Raw genomic sequence first — 8,298 nt, forward strand, 5'->3', positions numbered from 1 at the left:
GGGAGCCACTGCTCCCACTTGTTAGGTTCTAGGAACTCCTGTCTTTTTTTTTTAATTAATTAATCTTGTTACGTCTCAATGGTTATCCCATCCCTTGTATCCTCTCATTCTTCCCTCCCTCCCATTTTCCCCTTATTCCTCTCCCCTATGTCTGTTCCTGAGGGGGGATTACCTCCCCCTGTATATGCTCATAGGGTATCAAGTCTCTTCTTGGTAACCTGCTGTCCTTCCTCTGAGTGCTACCAGGTCTCCCCCTCCAGGGGACATGGTCAAATGTGAGGCACCAGAGTTTGTGTGAAAGTCATACCCTACTCTCCACTCAACTGTGGAGAATGTTCTGTCCATTGGCTAGATCTGGGTAGGGGGAATTCCTGTCTTGAATCACCCTTTTCCTCACTCCTGTAGGGTAGGGCTTCCTTGCTGCTGTCAGCTTTCTTTTTAGTAGCTGCCCAAACCAGTTCCTTTGGGAATATGAGACGCTTGAATGACTATAGGTCAGCTGTAAAATCACTGGGCTCTCTCTTGCCACCTGCTTTTGGCCCCACATTTTATAATACATACATATACAACTAAGGCAAACCTAGTGTTGGCCTTTAAAGACAGAGGCAAGCAATAAACCTCAGCAAAAGAAAACAGAGTTGACTACTAGATCTTTCCAATGCCAGGTTCGGTCACGATCTGGCACCTGCTCAGCTCGCTGCCTCAGGCACAGAGGACAGGGCCATGCAGGGAGCTAAAAGCCCAAGGAGGATGAGCCAAGACTCACGAGTGACTTGTGGGATCTGTAAAACCAGAAGCTACTTCAGTAATCGCTATGGTTTTAATACTAACCATAATAACGATGTCACTATGCCCAAGATCTTTTGTTTATGACCCTCTTGCCCACCCTCTCTGAGCAGTGGGTAGAGGCAGATCTTGATTACTCCAGAGTTCTGAGAGGGATGTGGGAAAGGCTGTGATCTGCCGAACTCCTAAAGCACATCTCTTCATTAATCAACACATGCCCCTAGATGCCTTGCTCCTGGGGTAGGTGGCTAGGGCGGCAGGGATCAAAGCCATGATGGGGGAGGATGTCTCAGGGACCATACAGTAACCTAAATACCTGAGATTGTCACATATAAAAAAAAATACCAAGTAGAAGAATAGTATAGTGAAGGGGAGGGATGTGAATCCAGAGCAAACGGAACAGCTGTCTCCTGTCCCTTAAGGCCCCGTTCTTCTCATTCATAGCATGGGGATGATAATAACTCCCTCGCCATGTTGCTCTGAGGACTCCTTGTTATGCAGCCTCCTCCCTGTTCCATGGTGGATGCGTTTCCAAGGCTAGAATTACAATATAGTACCCAGCCCAAATACACGCTGCTGCTTTCCTTCCCTATACATACACAATGCGATCCCTTCTCCATCTTAACTAAACGCTTCTCATGCACTGTGACTGAAATTTCAGCAGCTCAAGGTGTGATAGAAGACTAGCAAGCGTTCCTCTTTCCTTCTTCACAACTTCACAGATCGAACACTTGTTCTTACTGTAAATCTTAGCAACCTCAGCATACTTGGGGTTTTTTTTTTCCTTTCCTTGTTAAGTGGAGAATGTTCACCTTTATAGCGATTTATAGCATCTCTTCTGCATGTCTCCATCACCAGCCTTACCACCGTTGTGCTCTGTGCCTATTACCTTGTGAGATAAGGACCACTCGAGCACAACCACAGTGGCACCAACACCCCAACAAGTGATTTATGGTGGGTAGCCTATACCAGGTGGCAATGCGGGACAAAGGAATGAGTGTCTCCATCTAGAAGAAAGGGGAACAAAGCAAGGCTCTCTCATGCCCCACAGAATGATATGAGACATGGAACTTGGCAGTTACACATTTTCTAGAACTTTCCCATCTAATATGTTCAGCTAGTAGTTGATCGCAATAGAGTCCTCCTGCTCTTTACTCCCTCAGCTCTTGCATCCTTCTCCACCCCGTCCACACTTGCTCCTCCTCTGAAGCCAAAACAGCACCTACTGAGCCTGCCTGACCCTTGGGTAGCTCTGCAGGCCCCTCATTTACACCACAGCCTGACGTAAAGAACAGAGGTTCTGCTAAGACCTCATCTGTCATAACGCCAAGCCCCTTGTAACAGATGTAATCCATTAGCACAGAAAGGTGGGTTTTGTTTTGTTTTGTTTTAAACCACTGTTACTTAGTTTGTATGTTTCTTAGTTTGGACTTGATTTTAATGAGACCTGGTAATTATCAAGGGTAACAGATTATTTCAGAGTTCTGTGAGCTGCTGCTAAAATAACACCATTGACGCCTTTGTGATGTCCATGCCCCGACACAATGTGAATGACCCTGTTCGCTGCCATCCCTTGATGGCTATGTGAGATAAGCCGCTGGCAATCCCTACCCTAGTCCACAGGGACTCAGAGAGGCTATGCTCACTGGGTGGCAAATGGTTGTGAGATAGCGTCACTTGAGGTTCTCCACACCCTATGTGGAGAAGGGCAAGACCTAAGGGGCACAATAGTTTTCCTCACAGATATGAGGGCCACAGAAGAGTCTGACCCAGAGGGCACATTTGTGCTCCAAGAGAGGAGAGCTGTCTCATCAAGAACAGGCTGGTTCAAAAGGCAGGATGCTTGCAGAAATGACTCAATAGGGCCAATAGAGAAAACCTGGCCACAGAATCAGAGGTGGGAATATATGTGCTAAGGTTCACGAGCTCTGCAGTTACCGAGTGTGTAAGGACATGTGCTGGCAGGAGGAGACGGCGGTGAGGAGTTCTCCAGAAGGAGGAAGCCTCAGATGAGCACTCAGAGATCAACAGAATCAAACTTACCAGAAACGGCAGGGTGGGTGACACTCATCTGGCATACTGTAAGTCACTTGCCATGGCTGGGTCCTGCCACCCTGGCCTCCTCCAGGAGAGTGCTCAGATTTCCTCACCAGCATATGGAAGAGCATTGCCAAGACTTCAAGCATCTCCCAAGGCTAGCCACCAGCAGCTCTTGCCACTAAAGATCACACACCTAGGAGTTGAGTGCTGGGGAAAGCAGGTGTTCTGAGGTAGGGCTGAGTTAGCTGTGGCATGGCTGGTCAGGGGTCACCTTAACCATCTGGATCCAGTTACCCCGTGTTGCTAGAAGGTAGACTGAGATGCAGAAGGAAGGGGAAAAAAACCATGCAAACAAGTTGCTGCTGGGTCAATCATTGCATCCAGATGCAGCTGAGCCTAGCGTGGCCGGATGCCAACCCGTGCCCTATAGCTCTGAAGCTGATAGGCTCATCTGAGCCCCTTGATATAGTGGAGCATGCAGAAAGTTACTTAACTTCTCCAAGCCCCAAATTCACTTATCTGTGAGCAGGAAAAAGGAAATGCTTATCTCTTAGGGTTGCCATGATGGTGAGATGAAACAGAAATAATGTGTCCATCTCATGAGATAAGATTAAGACAGTGTCTCCCACAGGGCAGGTGCTCTGCAAACAACCACCTACTCATTTTCCTTCCTCATTCAGCGAGAGTAATAAATGGTAGTGGGGTAGCATGACACTAAAATGGGTACCACATTTATAGGAAGAGTATCTGTCAGCCACTCAAAGCTGTGCCCAGCCAGGCTGATTTTCAGGCCTGGGGGAACTGCTCTAATTTCAGGGAAACTGATGGAAGAGACAGGCCGACATATTGAATGACTTTAACCCAATACCTATGGGCACAGTGACACCAAATGTATACCTAACGAGCCTGTTAGGCCAGGTTGGGTGATAATATCTCCCGTACCCCAACTTTGAGCTATCTTGGGGAATTCACTGAGCCTTGATGACTGTCAGTACAACAGGTGTCATGACACCGGCTCCACAGAGAAGGCACAAGGATGTAGTGCAGATTGCTTACGTCTCCCAGCGCAACGCTGAAGCAACAGGATTTTTACAGTAGCATTAGTCGCTATCCCCTTTCTTCTGCCTGCTGCTTATTCCTGCCCTTGACTGGGCCACCACAGAGATGCTGGGTACCCTGAACAAGTGGCTGCCCCCCTCAATGTCCCTGGTACTAGCACTGTTGCTCACATGAAGACCAGTATCAGGCCAGAGAGGGATGGGAAGGAGGAAAGCTAAGGGTGCTGAGAAACTGGCCAGCATTTATTAGGAAAAAAAAATCTTGGTGGATTTAAATGGAATTAGTGTACCTTGTCTCATACCAGATGCCACACTGTTCTATCTTTAGAAATTCTAACCCAAGGAAGGTTCTAGGGATGCGAGCATCTCTGCTCCCAAGGTTGGCTGGCTCTATAAATACCCTCCCGCCCGGCCTCAGCAGCTCTCCTCTGATCCAGAAATAGCCCCTCCCTCCTCTCTTCTCCGTGGCTCTCTCTCTGTTCCCATACTGTGGCTCCTGAAAGCCCCAGCTCTGAGGCTCGGTGTGAGGCCTCCTCTGCCCTTCTTCCTTCACCTCTGTAGCGCCAAAGGCCACGCTGTGCTTTACCAGTCTGCTGTGCGCCTGGGAGCAGGGAGCACAATGGCCACATCACAAAAATGAAAACACTGATGGTGAGCACGGTGGAAGAATGACAGAGGACAGGAGGGAGGCAAGAAGACAGGACAGGATGGGGAGAGTAAGGTATGGTTCAGTTCATTCTTCCAATAGCCATTTTTCAGAGCCCCTGCTCTGAGCCAGGCAGTGGCCCAAGCATTGAGGACAGTAGTAAAGATGGATACAGCTCCATTGCCAGCGAGCTTGTGTCTAGTAAGCTTACAGATAAGCACAGGTAAGTCTTATACAACGAGGCTCAGAAATGTGAATGCCTGGACTATTTGGCCTGAAGACAAAGGGGGAGGCCAAGAAGGAATGTATCCCCTCAGTTCTCTTGTGTGTAGATGCTGCTTGCCTTGCTCTGTCTCTGTGTAAAATGGGGTGTGAAGTGAACGTCCGCTGCTTGAATGACAGTGCACAAATGTGCCAGAAGGGCTGTGTATCTAAGGTGGCCTGAGGGGAGGGGATCTGTAGTGGAGCTTTTTATATCCCACTGTGCACACAACTATGTAATGCACAACATACTCTCATCATAGCACACACACACACACACACACCGTAAGTATACCACACCACACACATATATCCCATACCACATGCAAACACTACACACACCACATCACACACACTATACACATACCGCATAAACACATATATACCAAACATATGCACAATATACCACACCACATACAGAGAAAGACACAGTTCGTGAGCCAAAAGACCCAAAGTAGTCTCTGCCTCCCTGTAGGCTTGCACTGGGGGAAGGTGTACCTGTGGCCTCTCAAGCCCTATGAGAACTGTCCCCTTCCCCATTCCTTCTCATCAACTGAGTAAATAAGTAGTAGAAATGGCAGTGAGGCCCCGGGGGAGGGAGAGAGAGGTGAAGCAGGGGTAAAGTGAGGCAAGTGATTCAAGGGGGACAGAGAAAAGGAATGAATTCAGGGTGTGGTCGCATTTGCCTGTAATTCCAGAACTCGAGAGGTTAAGATAGGAGGATTGCCTTGAGTTCAAGGCCAGCTTAGGATAAATAGTAAGTTCCAGGGCAGCCTATGCTACAAAGTGAAAACCTGTATCAAGTTAAGAAGAAAAACAAAAACAATTTTTAAAAGAGAGTGTGAAAATTTTTTCCTTTTTTGGCCCCTGTTATCAATTCTCTCTCTCTCTCTCTCTCTCTCTCTCTCTCTCTCTCTCTCTCTCTCTCTCTCTCTCTCTCTCCTCACTCTGCTAGAACCCAGAGCGTTTACCTTTCTGAGCACACACATACACATACCCCAGGTCCCATGCATCATATGCTAGAACTAAGCTTCACACCATGGATGTGAAAAATGGGTCATGCCTTGCTTCGCTGGCCACATTCTTGAGAGAGCTGCATTTGCACATGGCTGTCTGTCCAGATGTGCCACCGTGGCAAGCCCTGGCCTTTCCCTGTGCCTCAGCCTAATGCTGAGTCATGTATTTCAGGGCCATGGCATGGCATAACTGTGTGTCAATGGTGATGAGTAGTCACCGTAGAATTGGTGTGGAGATACAGGTGTCATATGTGGCCATGGCCAAGGCTGCCATTGTTCTCTGGGAAAGACCAGCTCCTGACTGGCCAAAAGACTATGACTGGATCCTAACACAGGTGGGGACCATGGCGTTTGCACACCCCTGTGGGACAGTCCCTTGGACTCTCTTGTCTAATCCCTGTAATCTGGGAGAGCTTTGTGATTTGGCACCAGCAACCTCCACCTGCTATTTGGAAGTACAGAGACCTGGCTTTTCAGACCAGTGTCAGGTTAAAAAAAACACACATAGGCTTATTCCTAAACTTCTGCAGGGGCAGTTAAATAGTAAGCAAGACTGCAGGGTTAAAAGCCAAGAAAGCAATTTACACACACACACACACACACACACACACACACACACACACACACACTGACCCCAACTCATTCTGTAATATTTCCTATTTACATTGAAGAAATGTCAATTCTTGGCTTTAAGCCTCGCAAGAGACCAAGGATTTAAAGATACTTAGGAGATAGATATAAATCTTTGATAAGACAATAACCACAAAGAGAGACACGCAACAAATGTTAAGCTGTTTAGATTTGGTCACAGCTCTTTCCTTTCTTCCTGACTTGACTTATAAGCATCTGGATGCTCCACTTGCTGCTAGCAAAAGCAGTGTCCTATCTCATCTTCCAGGGTGGCTTCTGCCTCTGACACGGGCACCATGCACATGTGCCTGTTTTCACAACAGGAAAGGGAAACAGAAATATGCCAAATATCCTTCTATTTGTACTCAGGTCCCCAAAGTGAAATGTACAGTAGCATTACCTTGGTGCCTGGTGAAATCTTAGTTGTTCCTGGGGCCACTGGTAGTCCCCTAGTAATTTACCACCACCTATAGGGAAATCTGATAAATACGAGATTTTCTTGCCTGCCTAGAATCTCAGGTAGACCTTGGAGGTCAGATCTAAGAGTCTGAGCTGGAAGTGGGCATTAGGATAGGTGATAGAGCCAAGATGAGTCTATGAGAGTTGTGTTAGTTTCTTAGGTGCTATGTTAGACCTCAGGTTTGATAAAAGTTAGTAAAGAGAAAGTCTAATAAGAAAGCTGATGTTGAATAAAGCATGGTTCTGGGCCAACTTGAACAAGAGGAAGGGACCATATAAGAATTCAGAAGTGACAAAGCAGGCACAAGTTGAGTATAGGCAGGAAGGCCTGCTGGTCTACCTCACAAGAGTCTACAGACTTAAGAGGTATCAGGGATTCCTTGTATCAGTGGTCAGAGTCATGAAGTCCAAGTACCTTTTAAATTTTTTAATGGTCATTATGGACTGAGTTTAAAGTGCAGCCTAAAAAGAAAACAACTGACCAGCCAATGTACATGCCTGTAGCAGTGGTAGGTGCTTTTCTCCTTACTGTGACAAAATCCGTGATGAAAGCAATTTAAGGAAGACAGGATTGATTTTGGCTCACAGTTTGAGGGTGTCGTCCATTGCGACAGTGAAGACATGGTAACAGGATCACAGAGGAGTATATCATATTTTGTCCCTACTGAAAAAGCAGAGAACAACGGATGTTGGTACTCACTTCCTCATTTAAAAATTTTTTAAATTATTTTTATTTTATGTGTATGAACATTTTGCATGCATGTATATATGTATACTACACATATGCCTGGTACCCTCAGAGGTCAGAAGAGGACGTCAGATGCCCTGCAACTGGAATTATAGATTGTTATAAGATACCACATGGGTTCTGAGAACTAAAGTTGCATCTTCTGCAAGAGCAGCAAGTGCTCTTAACCACTGATCAATCTCTTCCGCCTCTACTTTCTCCTTTTTATTCAGAAGAGTACCCCAGCCCATGGAATGGTGTCCCCCACATTTTGAGTGGATCTTTTCATCTCAATTAACCCAATCTAGAAACTCTCTTATAGACTTGCCCAGAAGTTTGTCTACTCAATGACTCTAGCTCTTCTCTAATTGGCCACTGATACTGGGCATCACAAGAATGAACCTAAAAAAAAAAAATTATAAATGCATTCTCCCCTGGAATGAGACTGCGCTTAGCCACTAAGAATGAAAGGAGACTCCTAAAGCAAACTGCTTTTGTTGCTGTCTAGGCCCCAGGGGAGCCTACTCCTTGTGCTCGTGTGAGCTCTGCTGGCTCAGGTTCTACCTGAGATTGCAGCCACGCTGACCCTCTTTTGCTTAAAATGTATCTGCAGGCCCTGAAAGTTCAGGTGAGTTTGTACAGGGTGTTCCCTCTTTACCCACTCTAACCGCCATT

Source organism: Acomys minous (assembly GCF_964271855.1).
Source record: "Acomys minous genome assembly, chromosome: 1".
Classification (NCBI taxonomy): Eukaryota; Metazoa; Chordata; class Mammalia; order Rodentia; family Muridae; genus Acomys; species Acomys minous.